Below are 25,453 nucleotides of genomic sequence, written 5' to 3'. Positions count from 1 at the left end.
CTCTGTTCCCCAAGATGACATTCATGATCACGGTCCCCTCCCTCTCTGAGAGGCACCTCCCTCTCCTTGTCTATAAAGGGAGGAGGTCGAACTAGAGGGTATCTGACTTCTGTTTACTCTGTAACTGTGGAATGGGGACCCGGTGGATGGGGAGGAGACAAAGAAAGGAAGCATGAGGGACCTGGGACGGCGGACCTGGATGGGGCTGAGGGGAGAGGAGGAGTGCCAGTGGCTCCGACCGCCAGCTTCCAGGGTGGGAAGAGGGCAGGAGTGTGCATGTGCGTGCATATGTGTGTGTGAGCACACACGTGCCCACGTGTGCATACGTGGGCACGTGGTGGGGGGGGGTGCTAATTTGGAAGCCCAAGTGCACAGTGTTGGCAGGACTTCTGGTAGATGAACAGTACTCCAGCCGTGAGGCAGTCCGGGGGCCTGGGCACAAAGGTGAATGCTGCCTGGGGAATGCTGGAAGGTACTGGGATCTCTGCAGTGTTGCCATGGAACCCCAGGAGAAGAGCAGGCTGGGAAATGACTGCTGGGTGCAGCTCCATCTCGAAGGAGCCCGCATCACGCCTTTGGCAGAATATCAGGTGGGAGTCTCGGTACACAATGAGCCATTGTTCTTTGAGGCTTTACAAGAAATCTGTTTCCAAGGTTTTATGAATCATTTTGCTGCCGATCTTTAAAAAAAATACAATATACAAGCCTCAGAGGAGGAAGCCTTCAGCTTATTTTCTCAGAGAGAAGGACATGAACTTGGGGAGAATTCTTTCCCGCGTCTCGCCTGCACAGACACTTGATCTTCTCCCAGCTGTCAGAAAAGCCTCTTTGAAGTCCGAGACGCTGCCTGTGGCACAGGCCACCTCAGTGTTGAGCCTCAGCCTGGGAAGGAGAGCCTGGATTCTGAGGGAGGAGGGAACAGTAAAGTACCCAGACTCGGGGACTACCAGGGAAAATGGATGACAAGTTGCTCAAACTAAGGCAAAGCAGTTGCTGTGTGACCCAGGCAGTCCCCACACGGGCCTCTGCCCTCAGGAAGTCCAACTCAGAAGGACCAGCCCTTGCAGGAGAACCGTTTAGGCCTCCTTGGGGTACCAGCATTTGCCTTAAGGTAATAAAGTTCTCCCTGGGTTTGCCAGGAACTCATTTCCAAGAATGTACATGCGACTCATGGCTAAGCACAGTTCATGGCTTTCTTCTTCACTCACCTGCCTTCTGGCCCACTTGTCCTTCTGTCTGTCTGCTTGCCCACTGGCTGAAGCATTTCCTTGAAAGCTGGCTACAGAAGAGCATAGGAGGAAAGCCTTGGACTCCAGCTATCAAAGCCTTGTGAGCTGTGCCCCTTAAGGCATCCCCTGCTCTGCAGCAGAAGCTAGAGAGCCGGGTCCCTCTAGATGCGCCCACCCTGCCTGCTTTACGGCAGCTCTCAGCAACTTGCTAATTCGACTGCCAAGGGCTGGAATCCAGACAGTGGTCCATGATGCCCATGGTGATCTCTCTAGGTTTTGTTTGTCCAAATGGAAAATGGCAGGGAGGGGAGCAGGAGACCCTGTCTAGAGTTCCTGTGACCCTGCTGACTCTCATGCCACAGTGTAGATCCCCATCTCTGGCTTCCCCAGAAGCAGCTACATTCCTTCACCTACTCTGATTCTTGACCTTGACACCCACCAGTTTTTGCTTCCCCTCCCCTCCTGGACTCAAGCCCCATCTCGGTTTCTCCCCTCTCCCCCTAGCCCCGACTCTGAAACCTCTTCCAGGTCCAGACCCTGCTCTCCTCGCCTCCTGGGCCTCCATCCTCTTCTCCTCCTACAGCCTGACTCCTCCGTGCAGATGGTTCCAGCACTGGTTATTATTTAAGCGAGCTGCTTCTGGCTCACATGTTAATTAAAACCCGCTGTCCAAAATCTCTTGGTACAATTTGCAGTGTAATCTGTAGCCTCTAGTGCATCATTGTATCTCTATTAAAAGGGATTCTCTGTAATGATGCGGGGATTTAATTAGTTTCTTTGCCAATGTTGTAAAACACAGTGATAAACGAGCCAACAGGTCCGCGGATCATTATTCTCCTCAAGATGAGCTTATTAGCTGATTATGAATCATTAACAAAGTCTACACGGGATTTTCTTATCTAATTCAACACAATTTTTAACATTCAATGCTCAACATCCATTTTTCTCCACCAGCAACATTGGGTGATTGTAATCTGTGTGTATGGCTTCCAATTCTCTGCGGGGTTTTTCCCCCTCTTCACATTTCATTTTAGATATATTGAGGGGGACAACTCAATATAGGGTCCTCAATATTTAGATATATGTTATGGTCTGGTCTCCAATATTAAGATATATATCAGAGACTGTATGGTGAGGAACTCAGGGTCCCATTTTACAGAGGGAAACCAGCTACCGTGAAGGGGTCTGGGAGTGTGTTTTTGTGCACACACTTGTGTATGTGTGTCTATCTATAATAGAGGGACCCACTGGGGCTGTACAAGCTCCTATGTGCGTGGGTGTCTCTGTGTGGTACTACGTGGTACTCTGTGTATTCACAGGTGTGTGTCCATGGAGTGGGGATGGTGCTTACTTGTTTAGTATGCATCCTGTGTGTGTGTGTGTGTGTGTGTACACACATGTAAGTACATGCACATAGAGGGGAGCTTAAGGAAAGAGAAATCCTGGGTAGGCTCTCAGACTGATATTATTCAACCATTCTGTGATATGTCACTATCCTCAAAAAGTTTCAGATGGGCCCCTCCTGGTTTCCCAGCTTGGGGTCATCCCTTTTTGGTCAGCACATATATGGACCCCTGACAGGGTCAGGCACAGTGCTTGGCCCTGTGAGGTAGGGGGTTCTTTCCCTGTTTTACAGATAAGGAAACTGAGGCCCAGAAAGGCTCAATGGCTTGCCCTAGGTCATCAATAGTAAATGGCATGGTCAAGATCAAACATAGTCTTGCCTCATTCCAAAGCCCTTTCTGTAACACTCTGCTGCCTCCTGGGTGTTGTCTGCCTCCTATCAGAGATGCCGTGGATCCTCAGGAGCTGGGCACAGCTCTCCCTGTAGCACCACCTCCAGGCACACACCGCCTTGGCTCTGGCCTTCTGACAGGCTGAAGGAGGAAGAGCAGCTACTGCATCCAGAATAAAATGTCCTCCAGGAAGCCCCTCCATGGACTTGGTCTCAGCAGTTCATATTCTCTTATACTTTTTCATGTCAGCCAGCAAGGTGGTATCATTTGAATCATCAGCTACTCTAGTCAAAGCTACTGTTGCTAACAAGCATGAGAACTAATTAGGTAAAAACAATGTAAAGAGGAGAAAACTGGGCATTTTCATCTCAAAACTGCAATGGCCAAGAAACTCTATGTTGGGCTCCACATACATGGGAGCTTAACTGCCACAGCTCAGGTGGCTGGAAGCCCAGCAAACTCAGATCTCCAACACATAGGCCAGAGAGAGACAAGGAAAGCTAGATTTGAGCATAGTGGCTATTAAGAGGGTAATTATGTACCACCCCACCAAATTCCCATGTTGAATTCCTCACCCCTGGTACTTCAGAATGTGACCATATTTGGAAAGCGGGTCTGTAAAGAGGTAACTAAGTTAAAATGAAGTCACTAGGATGGGCCTGAATCCAATAAGATTGGTGTCTTTCTGGGAAGAGGAAATTTGGACATTGACACACAGTGGGAGAAGACCATGTGAGGACATAGGGAGAAGGTGGCCATCTAAAAGTTGAGAAGAGAAGCCTCAGAAGAAACCAACCCTGCCAACACTTTGATCCCAGACTTCCAGCCTTCTGAATTATGAGAAAATGAATTTCTGTTGTTTAAGCCATACAGTCTATGGTACTTCAAAGAACGGCCCTAGCAAACCATACAGGGAACAAACTCACAGAAGATGATTCTTCATCCAGCTGTGAATGCAGAGTCCAAAGGAGGGCAATAAACAGGCATATACTTCAGGCCACTGTCCATACCCAAATAGGTCCAACCTGATTGGGAGGCAAAGTAGTGGACAGTTAGGTGAAAAAAAAAAATACACTCCAAGTGAGGTATAGGGATTGTAAGTAATTCATCCATTCAAAGAATGAACCCAGTAAGGGAGGGAGGGGTGTTGAAAAGAACTTGGGGGTCAGGGGCCCAGCCAAGCAACTGGGGTATTAGGGCATCTCCAGTCCCAGCAGGGATACAAAGTTCTGGACAAGGACATGGAGGTAGAATTTTGGTCATTCCAACAGGACCAGTATGGCAGCAAATAGAAAAAGTCTTTGCAGAGCTTTCCATAAGCCCCCAAGAGCAAAGTATTCCACAAAGATTCATGGAATGATTGAGCATCAAATAACTACCATTTCTGTATCAGTTAGCACTGCTCTATAACAAGGTATCCTAAAACTTAGTAGTCTAAAACAACAGCCATCTAATATTACTCATAAACCTATAGGTTCAGTTGAGATTTCTGTTGATTTGAGTCTGCTTTCTACCAATCTGAGCCAAGCTTAACTAACCTCAGCTGGGGACTGTGAACTGGAAGTGAGCTGGGAGCTGGATGATCTAGGATGGTCTCATCTGGAACACATCTCTCCTTCATGTATCCCTCACATCCCTCCATGAGGAAAACCCAAGTGTCTTCTCATGCCAACAAGAGGAGTCAAGACAAGATACAAGAGAAACCAAAACAAGAGAGAGCTAGTCTTGGACAAGGTTCCAGAATAGAATAGTCTGGTTATCACAGGGAAGACAGAGATACAAGAGAAGATGTGGAAATCTACAGGCACTTTTCCAGCTTCTACCCATATCACGTTTGCTAACATCACATTAGCCCTAGCAAGTCATGTGGCCAAGCCTGGAGTCAGGGTAGGAGGGGATTACAAAGTTACAATGCAAAGGTTTTGGATACAGAAAGACCATTACTAGGAGCCATTGGTGTCATTAATCTACCAAAGTGAGTGAATCAACAAGCATCTGAGGCAGAAGTCAATGGAGCAAATCTTGGACTCACTTGCTGGTGGGCTGAAGTTATTTAGTCTGCCTGTCCTTGATCAGAACTGTCTTAAATGCTGTAAGATCTGAGCCTGACCCTCTGTAGCTCCATAATGAGGTATAATAACTTCCACTGGATGGTCCCTGAAGCTACACTTGGTTCCACTTAATATGATTGGAGTGCTACTAAATGTTGCATGGGAATCTTAAAATGGTCTTCCAAGTGCTCTCTGGGCACTCTTCTCACTCTGTACTCTCTGCCTGGACAGTCACATCCCTTTCCCCCCCACTCACAATCTCAACCTGACACAACTGAGGACCATGTCTTGATCCCTGGCATAACTCCTGCACTCAGAAGGATAATTAATACAAACTGAACATATAATAAATTATTGTTTAATAAATGACTGAAACCAAATGAGACACATAAGATAAATTTATGTACCACAGGGAAATTTTCCAAGCTGCTCCTCAGGTTCCCAATGAACACTTCTAGGATTATTGATTAAAATTTAGATATCGATCTACTTTTCAAATTTCCCAATACCATATTGTAAAAGGTAGTATTCACTGTGACCCGTTTATTTTCACACTGACCTTTAACTGTGGTGTTTAACCTAAAAAAGAGGGAGGCTGGCATCTTGGTCTTCAAATATTTCAAGGGATTTTTGAAGGCCGATTTGAACAGGTGTTTTCAGAGGACACTGGGACTGAAGGAAGATTTTGGCTCAATAGAACATCTTCCTTATGGACAAAAAGAGTATAAATGGGGCAAACTCCAGAATGTACAAAGAAACAAAGAGAGAATTTGTAGGAAATAATGCTTAAGAATATTCCAAGTACATAGAATGAACATGACTTGAGTATATAGATTTGTGGAAACATGGAGAATGAACTGACAAGCTAATATTAGTCTAATGGCCTTCATAAAAGGAGAATGAAGAAAATGATAGAAATGGAACATTTGAAAATATCAGAACAGAAAATATTTCAGAATTAAAGAATATATAATTCATTATATAAAAAATAGATCAACTGAAGATAATTCTATACACAGAGACATATTATAGAAGGTGTGTAAAGTTCCAAGGAAAAAATTAAATCTTTAAAACTACCAAAAGGCAGATAATTTACAAAGAAATGATACGTGGAGAGATAGCAAAATTCTTAGTAGCAATAATATACAACAAAAAGATGGTAAAGTGGTAGTTGTAAAATGCTGACTGAAAATATCTGGCAATCTTGAATTTTATACCCAGATAAATGATCATTCAAAGTGAAAGGGGAGAAAAGACTTTTTTAGACATACAAAGACTAGAAGTTTCCCAACTCATTAAAAGGATGCTTAGAGACTTGAAGTTTCATCTCCAACACATAAAGCCATAACTCTCAACCTTACAACAAAAATAAAAGCTGAACAAATTGAAAATCATGACTTTTTTTAGATTCATTAAGGAATCTAGTGAAGTGAGAAACTCTTCAGAACTACAGTCATAGGGCACCTTGCACTTCTGTAGATCTTGCCTCCAGGAACCCCTCCAAGTTGTCATGCTGAAGAGTCAAAACAACAATCTCATGTCTTTGGCAGGGGAAGGAAGGGAACAGCAATCATTCTGAAATAAATTCCAGAGCATCCTCCCTAACAAAAGCCTATCTGTCAATGGCAAAGAACTTTATTTGTTGTGGGAGAAGGGAATTTATCCAACTCAAACTCCCTCTAGTCTTTCTGTCTCGCCCAAAGGGAAAAATGGGCGTAAGAATCATTTATGAAGGTCACAGCTCAGGGATACAGGTTCACTAAAGACTAAGATTTATTCGCAGGGTTATAGATGTCCCCTCCTCCCCCATACCTTACCACCACATCAGTAGGGCTCCAGGAGGTTAACAGTGGATTACAAATGAAACAGCTATAAGACCCAGACTCTATTTAAGAGAGTTTTTAGGAAAACCCAAAGATAAAAGATAACTTAACAAACAAGGATACTAGAGAAAATTAAAGATTTTGACACAGCTATAACAAACATTAAACACAGCTCCTAGCCATATTAACATAAAACTTCACACTAAGGCCTATTTATCTCAGTTCATGTTATCAAATACATCATGTTATGCTTTCAACAAAAAATTATAAGGCATAATAAAAAGAAAGAAAAAATGTATGATTTGAATGGACAAAGCAATCATCAGAACCAGACTCATATATGGCATAAATTTTAGAATTATGACTGAGAATGTAAAGTAACTATGATTAATATGTTAAAGACTCAAGGAAAAAGTAGACAGTATGCAAAAGCAGATAGATAATGAAAGCAGAGACAGAAAATCTATGAAAGAATAAAAAAAAGTGGAGGGAGGAGTCAAGATGGCGGAGAAGTAGTAGGCTGAGACTACATCAGGTAGCAGGAGATCAACTAGATAGCTTATCTAAACATTGCAAACACCTACAAATCCAATGGGAGATTGAAGAGAAGAAGAACAGAAATTCAAGAAACAGAAAATCAACCACTTTCTGAAAGTTTATCTAATATATATATTTTTTTCTTTTTTATATTTTTTCTTTATTTGTTTTCTTTTTTAATTGTTTCTTTTTTTTCTGAACTTCTTTTTATCTCCTTTCTCCACCCCCCCCATGATTTGGGGTTTCTTCTGATTTGGTTAAAGCGTATTTTCCTGGGGTCTTTGCCACCCTTTTAGTATTTTACTTGTTCTTTCATATACTCTTATCTGCACAAAATGACAAGACGGAAAAATTCACCACAAAAAAAATAAGAAGAGGCAGTACCAAAGGCTAGGGACCTAATCAATACAAACATTGGTAATATGTCAGATCTAGAGTTCAGAATGATGATTCTCAAGGTTCTAGCCAGGCTCGAAAAAGGCATGGTAGATACTAGAGAAACCCTCTCGGGAGATATAAAAGCTCTCTCTGGAGAAATAAAAGAACTAAAATCTAACCAAGTTGAAATCAAAAAAGCTATTAATGAGGTGCAATAAAAAAATGGAGGCTCTCACTGCTAGGATAAATGAGGCAGAAGAAAGAATTAGTGATATAGAAGACCAAATGACAGAATAAAGAAGCTGAGCAAAAGAGGGACAAACAGCTACTGGACCACGATGGGAGAATTCGAGAGATAAGTGACACCATAAGATGAAACAACATTAGAATAATTGGGATTCCAGAAGAAGAATAAAGAGAGAGGGGAGCAAAAGATATATTGGAGAGAATTATTGGAGAGAATTTCCCTGATATAGCAAAGGGAACAAGCATCAAAATCCAGGAGGTGCAGAGAATCCCCCCTCAAAATCAACAAGAATAGGTCCACACCCCGTCACCTAATAGTAAAATTTACTAGTCTTAGTGACAAAGAGAAAATCCTGAAAAAAGCCCAGGAAAAGAAGTCTGTAACATAGAATGGTAAAAATATTAGGTTAGCAGCAAACTTATCCACAGAGACCTGGCAGGACAGAAAGAGCTGGCATGATATATTCAGAGCACTAAATGAGAAAAACATGCAGCCAAGAATACTATATCCAGCTAGGCTATCATTGAAAATAGAAGGAGAGATAAAAAGCTTCCAGGACAAACAAAAACTGAAAGAATTTGCAAACACCAAACCAGCTCTACAGGAAATATTGAAAGGGGCCCTCTAAGCAAAGAGAGAGCCTAAAAGTGTAGATCAGAAAGGAACAGGGACAATATACAGTAACAGTCACCTTATAGGCAATACAGTGGCACTAAATTCATATCTCTCAATAGTTACCCAGAATGTTAATGGGCTAAATGCCCCAATCAAAAGACACAGAGTATCAGAATGGATTAAAAAAAAAAACATCTATATGACAAGAAACTCATTTTAGACCCAAAGACACCTCCAGATTTAAAGTGAGGGGGTGGAAAACAATTTACCATGCTAATGGACATCAGAAGAAAGCAGGAGTGGCAATCCTTATATCAGATCAAATGGATTTTAAGCCAAAGACTATAATAAGAGATGAGGAAGGACACTATATCATACTCAAAGGCTCTGTCCAACAAGAGCATCTAACAATTTTAAATATCTATGCCCCTAACGTGGGAGCAGCCAACTATAATTGGTTTCAATTAATAACAAAATCAAGGAAACACATCAACAATAATACAATAATAGTAGGGGACTTTAACACTCCCCTCAGTGAAATGGACAGATCATCCAAGCAAAAGATCAACAAGGAAATAAAGGCCTTAAATGACACACTGGACCAGATGGACATCACAGATATATTCAGAACATTTCATCCCAAAGGAACAGAATACACATTCTTCTCTAGTGCACATGGAAGATTCTCCAGACTAGATCACATCCTGGGTCCTAAATCAGGTCTCAACCGGTATCAAAAGATTGGGATCATTCCATGCATATTTTTAGACCACAATGCTCTGAAGCTAGAACTCAATATCAAAAGGAAATTTGGAAAAAATCCAAATACATGGAGACTAAACAGCATCCTTCTAAAGAATGAATGGGTCAACCAGGAAATTAAAAAAGAATTGAAAAAATTCATGGAAACAAATGATAATGAAAACACAATGGTTCAAAATCTGTGGGACACAACAAAGGCAGTCCTGAGAGGAAAATATATAACAATACAAGCCTTTCTCAAGAAACAAGAAAGGTCTCAAGTACACAACCTAACCCTACCCCAAAAGGAGCTGGAGAAAGAACAAAAAAAAAAAAAAAAAAAAATAGAACAAATCAACAAAACTAGGAGCTGGTTCTTTGAAAGAATTTATAAGATTGATAAACCCCTGGCCAGACTTATCAAAAAGAAAAGAGAAAAAACCCAAATAAATAAAATCATGAATGAAAGAGGAGAGATCACAACTAACACCAAAGAAATACAGACAGTTATAAGAACATAGTATGAGCAACTCTACGCCAACAAATTTGACAATCTGGAAGAAATGGATGCATTTCTAGAGACATATGAACTTCCAAAACTGAACCAGGAAGAAATAGAAAACCTGAACAGACCCATAACCAGTAAGGAGATTGAAACAGTCATCAAAAATCTCCAAACAGGGGCACCTGAGTGGCTCAGGGGGTTAAAGCCTCTGCCTTCAGCTCGGGTCATGATCTCAGGGTCCTGGGATGGAGCCCTGCATGGGACTCTCTGCTCCAGGGAGCCTGTTTCCTCCTCTCTCTCTGCCTGCCTCTCTGCCTACTTGTGATCTCTGTCTGCCAAATAAATAAATAAAATCTTTAAAAAAAAAAAATCTCCAAACAAACAAAAGCCCAGGGCCAGACGGCTTCCCAGGGGAATTCTACCAAACATTTAAAGAACTAATTCCTATTCTCCTGAAACTGTTCCAAAAAATAGAAATGGAAGGAAAACTTCCAAACTCATTTTATGAGGCAGCATCACCCTGATCCCAAAACCAGACAAGGATCCCATCAAAAAAGAGAACTACAGACCAATATCCTTGATGAACAAAGCTGTGAAAATTCTCACCAAAATACTAGCCAATAGGATTCAACAGTATATTAAAAGGATTATTCACCACGACCGAGTGGGATTTATTCCAGGGTTGCAAGGTTGGTTCAACATCCACAAATCGATCAATGTGATACAACACATTAATAAAAGAAAGAACAAGAACCACATGATACTCTCAATAGATGCTGAAAAAGCATTTGACAAAGTACAGCATCCCTTCCTGATCAAAACTCTTCAAAGTGTAGGGATAGAGGGCACATACCTCAATATTATCAAAGCCATCTATGAAAAACCCACCGCAAATATCATTCTCAATGGAGAAAAACTGAAAGCTTTTCCACTAAGGTCAGGAGCATGGCAGGGATGTCCATTATCCCCACTGTTATTAAACATAGTACTAGAAGTCCTAGCCTCAGCAATCAGACAACAAAAGGAAATTAAAGGCATCCAAATTGGCAAAGAAGTAGTCAAACTATCACTCTTCGCAGATGATATGATACTATATGTGGAAAACCCAAAAGACTCCACTCCAAAACTGCTAGAACTTGTACAGGAATTCAGTAAAGTGTCAGGATATAAAATCAATGCACAGAATCAGTTGCATTTCTCTACACCAACAAGACAGAAGAAAGAGAAATTAAGGAATCAATCCCATTTACAATTGCACCCCAAACTGTAAGATACCTAGGAATAAACCTAACCAAAGAGGCTAAGAATCTATACCCAGAAAACTATAAAGTACTCATGAAAGAAACTGAGGAAGACACAAAGAAATGGAAAAATGTTCCATGCTCCTGGATTGGAAGAACAAATATTGTGAAAATGTCTATGCTACCTAAAGCAATCTACACATTTAATGCAATTCCTATCAAAATACCATCCATTTTTTTCAAAGAAATGGAACAAATAATCCTAAAATTTATATGAAACCAGAAAAGACCCCAAATAGCCAAAGGAATATTGAAAAAGAAAGCCAAAGTTGGTGGCATCACAATTCTGGACTTCAAACTCTATTACAAAGCTGTCATCATCAAGACAGCATGGTACTGGCACAAAAACAGACACATAGATCAATGGAACAGAATAGAGAGCCCAGAAATAGACCCTCAACTCTATGGTCAACTAATCTTTGACAAAGCAGGAAGAATGTCCAATGGAAAAAAGACAGTCTCTTCAATAAATGGTGTTGGGGAAATTGGACAGCCACATGCAGAAAAATGAAATTGGACCATTTCCTTACACCACACACAAAAATCGACTCAAAATGGATGAAGGACCTCAATGTGAGAAAGGAATCCATCAAAATCTTTGAGGAGAACACAGGCAGCAACCTCTTCAACCTCAGCTGCAGCAACCTCTTCCTAGGAACATCCCCAAAAGCAAGGGAAGCAAGGGCAAAAATGAACTACTGAGATTTCATCAAGATCAAAAGCTTTTGCACACCCAAGGTAACAGTTAACAAAACCAAAAGACAACTGATAGAATGGGAGAAGATATTTGCAAACGACATATCAGATAAAGGGCTAGTGTCCAAAATCTATAAAGAACTTAGCAAACTCAACACCCAAAGAACAAATAATCCAATCAAGAAATGGGCAGAAGACATGAACAGACATTTCTGCAAAGAAGACATCCAGATGGCCAACAGACACGTGAAAAAGTGCTCCACATCACTCGGCATCAGGGAAATACAAATCAAAACCACAATGAGATATCACCTCACACCAGTCAGAATGGCTAAAATTAACAAGTCAGGAAATGACAGATGCTGGTGAGGATGCGGAGAAAGGGGAACCCTCCTATATTGTTGGTGGGAATGCAAGCTGGTGCAACCACTCTGGAAAACAGCATAGAGGTTCCTCAAAATGCTGAAAATAGAACTACCCTATGACCCAGCAATTGCACTACTGGGTATTTACCCTAAAGATACAAACGTAGTGATCCGAAGGGGCATGTGCACCTGAATGTTTATAGCAGCAATGTCTACAATAGCCAAACTATGGAAAGAACCTAGATGTCCATCAACAGATGAATGGATAAAGAAGATGTGGTATATACACACAATGGAATACTATGAAGCCATCAAAAGAAATGAAATCTTACCATTTGCGACGATGTGGATGGAACTAGAGGGTATCATGCTTAGCGAAATAAGTCAATCAGAAAAAGACAACTATCATATGCTCTCCCTGATATGAGGAAGTGGAGATGCAACATGGGAGGGTTAAGGGGGTAGGAGAAGAATAAATGAAACAAGATGGGATTGGGAGGGAGACAAACCATAAGTGACTCTTAATCTCACAAAACAGAGGGTTGCTGGGGGGAGGGGGGTTGAGAGAGAGGGGTGGGGTTATGGCACTGGAGAGGGTATGTGCTATGGTGAGTGCTGTGAAGTGTGTAAACCTGGCGATTCACAGACCTGTACCCCTGGAGATAAAAATACATTATATGTTTATTTTTAAAAATTAATTAATTAATTAATTTTTTAAAAAGAATTTTAAAAAGTTATAAATAAATAAACAAATAAATAAAGTTGAAACTTCATATTACCAAAACTTGGAAGCAACAAAGATGTCCTTCAATGGATGACTGGATAAATAAACTATGGTTCCTTCAGACAATGAAATGTCATTCAGTACAATAATAATAATAACAATAATAAACTATCGAGCCAAAAACAGACAAGGAGGAATCTTAAATCACTTTACTAACTGAAAGAATCCCACTGAAAAGGCTGCATATTATATGATTCCAACTACATGACATTCTGGAATAGGCAAGACTATGCAGACAGTAAAAAGATCAGTAATTGCTAAGAATTGCGGGGAGGTGGTAAATAAGGAGAATGTAGAGGATTTTTAAGACAGTGAAAATAGTCTGTATGATATAAAAATAGTGAAAACATGTCATTTTACATGTGTCTAAACCCACAGAATGTGCAACACCAAGAGTGAAACTTAATGATAAGTCTGGAGTTTGGGTCATTATGATGTGTCAATATAGGTTCATCATTGTAACAAATGTACCACTCTGGTGGAGGATGCTGATAGTAGGAGAGGTTGTGAATGTGTACAAGAAGGAGATAAATGAGAAATCTCTGTATTTTCCTCTTTATTTTGCTGTAAACATTAAATTTCTCTTTAAGAATAGTATTTTTTAAAATATATATTTATTTGTTTTTAGAGAGAGAGAGAGCTTGTGAGCAGATGAGCAGTGGGAGGGGCAGAGGCAGAGAATCTCTGGGAGATGCCACCCAGAACATGGAGCCCTAGCAGGGCTTGATCCCACAACCAATGATATCATGATCTGAACCAAAAACCAAGAGCCAGATACTCAACTGACTAAGCCATCCAGGTGCCCCTTAAAAAATAGTCTTAAAAAATATTGTAATAGAAATAAAGAATGTCTTTCATGGGCTCATCAGTAGAAAGGACATGGCCAAGCTAAAAATCACTGAAACTGAAAATATGTCAGTAGACATTTCCCAAACTAAAATGCAAGGGGCTGGGGCAGGGCGGGGGGTGGAGAATGAGAAAAGAGAACAAAATATCCAATATCTGTGGAACAATTTTATAAAAAGTGTAACAAATATATAATTGGAATACCAAAAGAGAAGGAGAAGAAAGCGGAGACAGAGCAGAAGAAATATTTGAAGGAGTAATGGCCAGGGGATTTTCAAAAATTGATGACAGACACCAAAAGACAGACCCAGGAGGCTTAGAGAACACCAAGGAAGATAAATACTAAAAAATCTATTCTTAAGCATATCATATTCAAACCGTAGAAAACCAACAACAAAGAGAAAATCTTGAAAGCAACAGAGGAAAACAACAACAACATTTTACCTATAGAGGAGCAAGGATAAAGCTACATTAAACTTCTCATCAGAGACCATGAAGGCTTGGGGCACCTGGCTGGCTCAATCAGTGAAGCATACAACTCTTGATCTTAGGGTTGTGAGTTTGAGCCCCACATTGGGTGTAGAGATTAATTTGGAAAAAAAATCTTAAAAAACAACAACAACAACAAGAAACCATGCAAGCTAAAAGAGAGTGGAAGGAAACATTTAAATTGTTGAAAGAGGGGCTCCTGGGTGACTCAGTCACTTGAGTGTCTTACTCTTGATTTTGGCTCAGTTCATGATCTCAGGGTTGTGACGTGAAGCCCCACCTTGGGCGCTGCACTGAGCATGGAGCCTGCTTAGGAGTCCCTCTCTCCATTGGCCCCTCCCTACCCTCACTTGCCCATGCTCTCTCTTTCAGAAATATATAAATAGATAGACAGACAGACAGACAAGACTGTTGAAAGAGAAAAACCATTGACCCAGAATTCAATATCTAATGAAATTATCCTTCGAAAGTGAAGAAGAAATAGACTTTCTCAGACAAACAAAACCTCAGAGACTTCCTCACCAATATGCCACCTCTGCAACAGGTCTTCAGTGAGAGGAAAAATGACATAGGTCAGAAATTTGGATCTATACAGGAAATGAAAGATCACCAAAAAAGGAATAAGTGAAGGTAAAATAGAGTACTTTGTTTTTCTTATTGTTAACTGAGCCAATAGATTATCATTTCCTCCAAGTAATAATAGTAACAATGTATTAGGTGATTATAGTACATGGATAAGTGAAGTACATGACAGCAGTGTAACAAAAGACAGGAGGAAGGAACTGGTAATACTCTATTGTAAAGGTAACTTTACTACCCATGAGGCAATATGGTGTTATCTGAGAGTGAATGAAGGCTAGTTATAAATGTTTATTGCAAACTCTGGGGAAAACACTAAGAAATTTTTTTTAAAGAAAGGTGATTGAGGGTTTTTTGTTTGTTTTTTTTTTCCCCCTCTTAGCGATCAGCAGACCACCTGCACTCTTCTTTTCCTTTACTATCCCCCAGTTCCAGATCAGCTGATGCCAGGGGTTTTGGAGACTGGAAAAGCCCCACTAGCCTCCAGATGTTCGAAAACTACCTGGCAGACAGGAGCTACATCAAGGGGTGCGTGCTGTCCTAAACAGACCAGCAGTATTTGAAGGGGTCTCCAGCCCCACACTCACTGACTTGTATCTTGCCATACATTCATAGAATCACATCAAGTCTGACAAAAAGGAAAAGGCCAGCCTTCCAGGAGTGAAGAAACCTTTGGACAACTATGGCCCTGCTAATGCGGAGGACATCATAGGAAGTGGAGACACAGATAGTAAAGATAATAATGACATTGATCTTTCTGGATCTGAGAAGGAAGGGGAAAGTGAAGAAGTGAAAGGAAAAGGAAAGAAAGAAAGAAAGAAAGAAAGAAAGAAAGAAAGAAAGAAAGAAAAGAAAACCCTGTACTTGTTGCCAGGTATTCCAGCTTACTGGATATGAAACCTTAGGATGAGACAGATACAGCAAACCAAAGGAGGGTGTCAGGAACATTCAAGCAGACAGCATGATCGGGGGCTCTTCTAAACTAGTTTCAGTGGGGGATGGAATTACAGAACTTTAAAAACAGTGCATAGTGGAAGGCAATAAAGCTGGAACAGATAGGCTGGAAGAGTGGATCACTGCTGTTGAGTCCATGATCAAAGGAGCAGGACTGATACAAAGCGAAGGTCAAGCAAAGCTTTATTTTGCGCCAAGCATTGAGAATCAAGCCAAGTGTTTGGGGCCGCCTCTTGAGAGAGCGAGTGACTCCCAGCCTCACAGACTAACTTTTATGGAGAAAAGGCCATGTGGTTGAGCCTGGCCACACACAGGTGGCCAATGAGATTGCAACACACAGAGAAAGTTGCACAGTCACGCTAGGTCACACACGGGTGGCCAACTGAATTACAATTCACCCCAAGGTAGCTATTTGAACTAGCCTATCACCTTGCTCAGAACTGGCACTCAAAAGGTGCCCAAAAGGCGGGGCCCACACTCCTTGGTAGCTAGGGAGACCGTATTCGTGCCCCACTGATTGGATGTCTCCACCTAGCCTGACTCATCCCTGCATTCGGACTCTGTTATCTCCACCTGACCTGACCGGTCCTTATATTTGGGCTCTGTTATCAGGGACCAGTCGACCACATTTTACTGGTTTCCTGGACTTGCTTTTAAGTAAGTTCCCCTGGGAGGGGTGGGGTGGGGGTGCAGTCAGGGTCAGTTTAAGTTTTACTGCATAAACAACAAAATCACTGTTTAACCGAGATGAAATCGCTCTGGCTAAATTGGCCCTTACAAATGCTTTTGACGAATATGTGCAGTACTTTTCACAAGATCTAAAATCCATTGTAGATCAACGCCATTAAATAGAAGTTTGAAAGACCAAAAAAAAAAAAAAGAAAGAAAGAAAGAAAGAAAGAAATAAAAAGGAAAAGAAAAAGAAAAAATATATGATTGATATGCTAAAAGAAGAGACAAAATAGGATCATAAAAATGCTCAATTAAAACTAGAAGGATGGGGGACACCTGGGTGGTTCAGTGAGTTAAGTGTCTGCCTTTGGCTCAGGTCATGATCCTGGAGTCTTGGAATTGAGCTCCACATTGGGCTCCCTGCTCAGTGGGGAGTCTGCTTCTCTCTCTCCCTCTGCCCCCCCACCTCATGCTCGCTCTCTCTCTCTCGCTCTCTCTCTTTCAAATAAATAAATTAAATCTTAAAAAAATAAGGATGTTAATAGTCCTTAATGTGTATGCACCTAATAATAGCAACCAAAATATGTGAGACAAAAACCAATAGAATTGTAAGGACAATAGACATATCCATTATTATAGTTGGAGGCTCTTTTAGTAACTGACAGATCAAGCAGGCAGAATATCAGTAAGGACACAGTGGAACTCAACAGCATCAGTCAACTGGGAATAATCGACATCTATCAACTACTTCATCTGATGACAGCAGAACACACACTCTTCTCAGGCTCATTTGGAGCATTCACCAAGACAAACCACATGCTGGGCTATAAAACACAACTTAAATCAAAAAGAATAGAAGTGATACAATGTCTGCTTTCAATAATACAACAATGGAATTAAACAAAAAATCAGTAACAGAAAGATAGGTAGAAAATCTTAAAAAACTTGGAAATTAAACAATACACTTGTGCATACCACATGGGTTAAAAAAAGAAATCTCAAGAGAAATTTTAAAACATTTTGAGCTAACTGAAGGTATAAATTATAAAAAATTGTGGTACGCAGTGAAAGTAGCGCTTAGAGGGAAATTTATAGCATTTTGAACACATATATTAGGAAAGAAGAAAGATCTTAACATCAACAATCTAAGCTTCCAACTTAGAAAATTAGAGAAAGAAGGGAAATTGAAGCCTAAAGCAAGCATAAGGAAAGAAATAATAATTAGAGCAAATATCAGTGAAATTGAAAGCAGGAAAATAGAGAAAATCAACCAGCCAAAAGCTGGTTCTTTGAAATTAATAATGCTTGCCATACAAATCAGATAAGAAGAAATAAAATTGCTGCTTTTGCAGATAACATGGTCTTATAAATATATAACCCTAAATACTCCACCAAAATAAACTATTGAAACTAATAAATAAATTTAGTAAAGTTGAAAGATAGAAAATCAGCAAAAATAATCAGTTGCATCTCTATATACAGACAACAAACTACCAAAAAAAAAAAAAAGAAGAAGAAGAAGAAGAAGAAGAAAACATTCCCTTTCCCAATATCATCAAAAAGAATAAAATACTTAGGAATAAATTTAACCAAAGAGGTAAAAGATATGTACACTGAAAACTATTAAACACTGATGAAAGAAACTGAAGACAAATTAAATTTTAAAAAATCTATGTTCACAAATTAAAAGTTAATATTTTTTAAATATCCATTCTAGTTAAAACAAGGTATAGATTTAATGCAATTCCTACCAAAATTCAAAAGGTATTTTTCACAGAAATAGAAAAAAATTCTAAAATTATGAAACCTCAAAAGACCCTGAATAGCTAATGCAATCTTGAGTAGGAGGAACAAAATATTGGACATATCACTCTTCCTGACTTCAAATTATATTACAAAGTGATAATAATCAAACAGCATGGTATCAGCATGAAAACAAACACATAGACAAGTGGAACAGAATAGAAAGCCCTGAAATAAACCCAGGCACATATGGCCAACTAATTTTCAACAAAAGCACCAAGAACACAAAATAGGAAAAGAATTGTTTCTTCAGTGAATGCTGTTGGGAAAGCTGGATAGCCAACTGAAAAAGAATGTAATAGAACCTTTATCTTACAACATACACAAAATCAACTTGAAATAGATTAGTTTTAAGCACAAGACCCCAAATCATAAAATTCCTAGAAGAAAACATAAAGGAAAATAAGCAGATACACATAGTCTTGGCAATGATTTTTTTGGATTTGACACCAAAGCACATGCAACAAAATTAAATAAGTGGGACTACATCAAACTGAAAATTTTCTACACAGCAAGAGAAACAATTAACAAAATGAAAAGGCAACCTAGGGAACTAGAGACAACATTTGCAGACCATGTATCTGATAAGGGATTAATATCCAAAGTATATGAGAGACATATACAACTCAACAGCAAAAAATAAATAAATTACCCAATTTAAAACATAGACAAAAGACCTGAATAGACACTTTTTTCCCAAAGAAGACATACAAATGACCAAACATGTATGAAAAGATACTCAACATCACTAATCATCAGGCAAATGGAAACCAAAACCACAATGAGATATCACCATACATCTGTTAGGATGTCTATTATCAAAAAATCAGAAAATAATAGGTGTCGGTGAGGATGTGGGGAAAAAGGAACCCTCATGCACTGTTAGTGGAGGTGTAAATTAGTACAGCCATTATGGAAAAGAGTATGGAAGTTCCTCAAAAAATTAAAATTAGAGCTACCATATAATCCAGCAATCCCATTTCTGGGTATAAATCCAAAAGAAATAAAATCACTATCTCAGAGGGATATCTACACTACTGTGTTACATTATTCACAGTAGCCAAGATATGAAAACAACCTAAGTGTTCATCAACAGATGAATGGATAAAGTGTGGTGCATATGTATGTATGTGTGTGTGTGTGTGTGTGTGTGTGTAAAATGGAATATTATTTACCCTTTAAAAAGAAGGAAATCCTGCCATTTGCAACAACATGGATGAAGCTGAAGGGCATTATGCTAAGTGAAATAAGCCAGACACAGAGAGACAAATAAAGCAGGATCCCACTTATATGTGATATCTTAAAAAAAAAAAAGTTTTACTCATAGTAACAGAGAATATAATGGTGATTACCACAGGGAGGGGAATGGGACAAAGGGGAGATATTGTTAAACGGTAAAAAGATTAATTTTATTCAAGGTAAGACATAAATAAATAAGTGAATAAACAGAGAGCAATATCTTGCTCATGTACCATACAACGATATCGTCAAGGTCCCAATAAATCTACAAGTTCAATGCAATGCTGATCAAAATCTCAATAGTAGACATAATAAAAAATGGCTATTTAAAAAAAGAAAGAAATTCAGTTACAAGATGAATAAGTGCTGGAGACCTAATGTACAGCATGGTGACTATAGTTAAATAATAATGTGCTGTATACTTGAAATTTGCTAAGAGAGTAATCATAAGTGTTCTCAACACCACCACACACACAAAAAAGGTGACTATGTGAAGTGATGGATATATTATTCAGCTTCGTTGTGCTAATCATTTCATAAGTGTATACATATATCAAAACATCATGTTGTGCCTCTTAAATATATGCAATTTTTCACTTGTCAACCATACATACATCATGTACATACATACATCTCAATGAAGATGGAAATATTTTTTAACTTAAAAGCGTAGTGTTTTCAGAAAAATTGAAATATGAATGGCTTATAAATATATTAATGTATGCTCACATATGATTAAGAAATACAAACCAAATTAACTTAAAGGCAAAAAAAAATTGAATATTTTTCCCTAACATTGGGAAAAAGGTGAATATGTTCCCTCTTACCATTTGTACTGGAAGTCTTCATGCATACAATAAGACAAAGAAGGAAATGAAAGGTGTACAGATTTGCAAAGAAGAAAGAAAACTACCTGTTTTTGTAGGTGACGTGATTGCCTAGGTGGAAAATTCCAAAAGAACCAACCAAAAAACACTTGGAACTAATAAGTAATTATGACAATTTGCTGGATACAGGCTAATATACAAAAGTCAATGGCTTCTTTATATACTAACAATTAATAATTGGAATTTGAAACTTAAAATACAATATCATTGATGAGTATGAAAAAATTAAATATTTAGATATAAACTTAAGAAAATATGTACAGGATCTATATAAGGAAGAACTATAAAATCCTGATGAACGAAATCAAACAAGATCTAAACAAATGGAGAGATATTCCATGTTTATGGATAGCAAGACTCCAAATCATTAAGATGTCAATTCTCCCCAACTCCATGTATGGAGGCAACACAGTCCCAGTCAATATCCAAAAAGCTAGTTTATGGATATTGACAAAGCCAAGATCAGAATGTGGAGCTGGAAAGTCTATGGAAAGGCAAAAGACCAAAAACGGTCAACACATAAAGAACAAAACCGTAGGACTGACAATTACCTGATTTCACAACTTACTATAAATCTACACTAATCAAGACAGGATAGTGTTTAAAAAAAGAAAAGAAAAGAAAAGAATAGACCCAGAGATGGGGGGGGGGGAAGAATAGACACAGAGATCAAAGGAATAGAGAGCCCCAAAATAAATCCACACAATTATAGTCAACTAATCTTTGATAAAGTGAACAAAGGCATTTTAATGGAGAAAGGATTGCCTTTTCAATAAACGGTACTAGAACAAATGGATTTCCAAATTTAAAAAAAGATCTTGATTCAGATCTCACATTTTTCAGAAAAATTAACTCAAAATGAATCATAGACCTAAATATAAAATGTAATTCTATAAGATTTCTAGAGGAAAACGTAGATCTACATGACAAACCACATCTATGTGACACTGGATTTGACAATGGGATTTTAGATACCACACCAAAAAGGTGACCAACAAATGACAAAATTAATCTTAAATTTTACTAAAATTAAAGTGTTCTGCTCTGTGAAAGACACTCTAAAGACAATCAAAAGACAAGCCACAGACTGAGAGAAAATATTTGTAACACATGTATCTATAGATCCAAAATATACAAAGATCACTTAAAACTTAACAATAAGAAAACAAACAACCTCATTTAAAAATGGGAAACCTGGGGCGCCTGGGTGGCTCAGTGGGTTAAAGCCTCTGCCTTTGGCTTGGGTCATGATCCCAGGATCCTGGGATCAAGCCCTGAATTGGGCTCTCTGCTCAGCAGGAAGCCTGCTTCCACCTCTCTCTCTATTTGCCGCCTCTCTGCCTACTTGTGATCTCTGCCTATCAAATAAATAAATAAAATCTTAAAAAAAATAAAAAGTAAAAATAAAAATAATAAATAAATAAATAAATAAAAATGGGAAACCGATCTGAACAGACACCATACCAAAGATGAAATACAAATGGCAAATGAGCATACAAAAATATGTTTCGCATCATTTATCATCAGAGAATTGCAAATTAAAACAATGAGATACCACTATACATTTTTTAGAAAAAAAAAAAGTCATACCTAAAACATCAAATGCTGAAGAGGATGTGGAATAACAAACTCTCATCCTTTGATGGTAGAAATGTCAAATGGTACACTTTGGAAGACAGTTTGGCAGTCTCTTACAAACTTAAGCATCGCCTTCTTATACCAACAAGCACACCAACAAGCACACTCCTAAGGGATTAACCCAATTGATTTGAAAATGTATATTTATACAAAGACATGCACATGGAAGTTTACAGCAGTTTTCTTCAAAACCTTCAAACACTGGAAGCAACCAAGATGTCCTTCAATAGGTGAATGGGTAAGCAAACTGTGGCACATCCATACAATAGAATAGAATTTAGAATAAAAAAGAAATGGGCTATCAAGCCACAAAAAGATTGCATGGAAACTCAAATACACACAACTCAAAGTAGACCCTATGAAAAGACTAATAAATAAATAAAATCTTAAAAAAATAAAAAGTAAAAATAAAAATAATAAACAACTCCATTGTATGAGTTCAATTCTGTGACAATCTGGAAAAGGCAAAATACTGAAATAATATAATGATCAGTGGTTGCCACTTGGAAGGGGCAACCTTGGGAGCTTGGGAGAAGGGGCAAGCCATGAACCAGTGGGAGCACAGAGGGTATTTCAGAGCAGTGAGACTAGCCGGTGTGACAGTGTAATGGTGCACTTGTCAACCTTTACAGCATGATGAATGAAACCTAATGCATGCAAACATTTTTTTAAAAAATTCAGTTATTAAAGGATGCCTGCCTGGCTCATTCAGTTAAGCATTAGACTCTTGATTTTGGCTCAGATCATGATCTCGGGGTAATAAGATTGAGCCCTGGCTCGGGCTCCGTGCTAGGACATGGAGCTTGCTTGTGATTCTCTCTCTCCCTCTCTCTCTGCCCCAACACCCCCCCCCCTAAAAAAAAAACTCAACTATTAAGTCAGGGATACCAGAAAGGAATGCAAACTATGACAAGAGACACTAACAGTATTACAAATGTATGAAATCACCTCACAGAAAAGCCTAAGGGGACAAGGTGTGGACCAAAGTCACCTCAGTTGAATCTCTATCAATATAAATAAGTGATTGAAAAAATTAATAAAGGATTGAGGAAAGATAAATCTCCCACGCAGAAGAATTCCAAATAGTTTGTACAGGTACTCTGCCCTCAAGGAAGGGGAGAAGGACTCCCCACTCCAAAGGTGTGGGCTGTGTATACTGACTTCTTTCCAAAGTATATAATAGGGAAGGGGTGTGACCTGGGGAAGAATACTTTTCACAGTGGAGAAACCCAACGAATAGTAGCTCAGCCAGGTGATCAAGGCCAACATCAACAATCATAAATCATGTTGGTAGTAGGTTATGTACCCTTGATGTGATGTAATGAAAATGTCACTTTACCTCTGTGATCTTCCTCCCATCAACCCATGACCTCAGTCTTATGAGGAAAAAAAACACTAAGCAAATGCCAATAATGAGGCATTCTGCAAAATACCTAACTAGTACCCCCTCAAAACTGTCAAAGTCATCAAAAACAAGGAAAGTCTAGGAAAAGGCATCAGCTAAGAAGAGCCTCAGGAGACATGATGATTAAAGGGAATGTGTCCTATATGGGGTCCTGGAACAGGAAAAGGATAGTAGGTAAAAACTAAGGAAATATAAATAAAGTATGATTTAAACCATTGGAGGGTATACTTCAACAAGAAGACAAGTGAGTTCGGGTGGGGGAGCTAATGAGATAAGGAAAAAATAAGTCAACTTAATTTTTAACTAAAAAAGAGACCACAATTTTGTTACTAATAGGACAGCCAACTTTAGAAACAATAGTAACTAGATGGGAATGGTGTTCAATTAGTTAAAGAGGGTTGAAGTCTGTGTCGTGTTTTGGGAGAGGATAGAAATATGGAATGACTTTTAAATCTGATAGAAAAATGTGTCGTTAAGTATATGTATGTCATTAAGTACATACAAACTCCAGGATAACCACCATAAATATAAAAATACAGTCTATTTTCTGAACTGCCGCAGGGGGAAAAAAGGTCTGGGAGTGGGGGAAGATGTAAAAACTTTCTCAGTTCAACAGAAGGCAGGAAAAGGATGGGGAAAAACAAAGACAAGAACAGAATATAGAAGACACAAAATAAGGTGGCAAAAAAAATAAGTACAAATATATAAGTAATTACAGTGAATGTTGCAGGCAATGTGTCTTGTGCACACCTTCAAATTCTCTTGGCTTCATCCGCCTCGCAGACACAGCCTCTGGCTCTCCTCCAGCCCCTGCTGAGTGACAGTCAGCTCCGTGTGGGTCTGTAGCTAAGACCGCTGCCCATGCTCTCTGCCTTCTCCCACTTAGTCGACATTTTACGCCACAGTGCACGGATTAGCTATTTCAACCTGTAGCTCAGGTAAGTTAAACCCCCACGGAGCAAACTTTGACTAATTAGACAGGAGTTAGGAAGAAGCCAGCAGGTAAATTCCTTCTCCTGTCCTCTCTTCAACAGACTTTGCCAAAGCATGAGTATGTCCACACAGCACGTGTGGTGATGCACCAAGAGGGGAAGCAAGTTCACCTGTCAAGCGTTAGCACAGTCTCATGGCTTGTTGTGAAGTCCTTACATATGCTTTCCATTCTCCCTGCCTTGGTTCTCTTCTCTCTCTCCCTTAATATGCTGAGATTGCTTTAGGTTTTGCCTTTAAGAAAACTGTAAAAAAAAAAAAAATCCACTGACTAAAATAGATTATAAAATTACATTTAAATCCAATGAAACACTTACAAGAGACACACTTGAAACAAAATTGGTTAAGAATGTTGAAATAAAAGCATAAGAATGATACGCCATGGCCACCACCACCACCAAACTATTGTAGCAAGACAAACATAGGACAAAATAAAATTCAAGGTATAATACACTATGTAATTTATTACATATTATACATAAATATTACATATATATTACATAAAGAAATATTATATATTACATAAAGAAATCCAATCCACTGAGGAAATACAGCAATAATGAATTTATATTTACCTCACAAAATTACCTCAAAGTATACAATGCAGAAACAGACAAAATTACAAAGGAAAAAATGACCAAAATAGAAATGTGATGGGAAATTTTAACACGTTCTTATAGGAATTATATATAAGCAGACAAAGTATTATTAAAGTATAAAAAGTTTGAACAATGAAATCAACACCTACCTTCTAATAAATGTAGAGAGAATTTTCAGCCAACAGATAGAGAAAATGTATTCTTTTCTAGTACATGTGAAGCCCTTACCGAAAAATGACCACATATGATACTAAGAGAAGAAATCTCAACACCAAAAAAATCCTTATCTATAGACCATTTCCTCCTATGACAATAAATCCAAATTAGAAAGCACCCATAAAAGT

General features: G+C 38.9%; 1 pseudogene; it reads left to right on the top strand.

Annotated features, from left to right (window-relative positions):
• LOC132002036 (elongation factor 1-beta-like) overlaps positions 1-25,453 on the top strand; it is a 191,258-nt pseudogene that overhangs the window by 83,840 nt on the left and 81,965 nt on the right.

Source organism: Mustela nigripes, chromosome 14 (genome assembly GCF_022355385.1).
Source record: "Mustela nigripes isolate SB6536 chromosome 14, MUSNIG.SB6536, whole genome shotgun sequence".
Lineage (NCBI taxonomy): Eukaryota > Metazoa > Chordata > Mammalia > Carnivora > Mustelidae > Mustela > Mustela nigripes.
The sequence above is the reverse complement of the archived record's forward strand: the minus strand, read 5'-3'. Positions and strand labels throughout refer to the sequence as shown.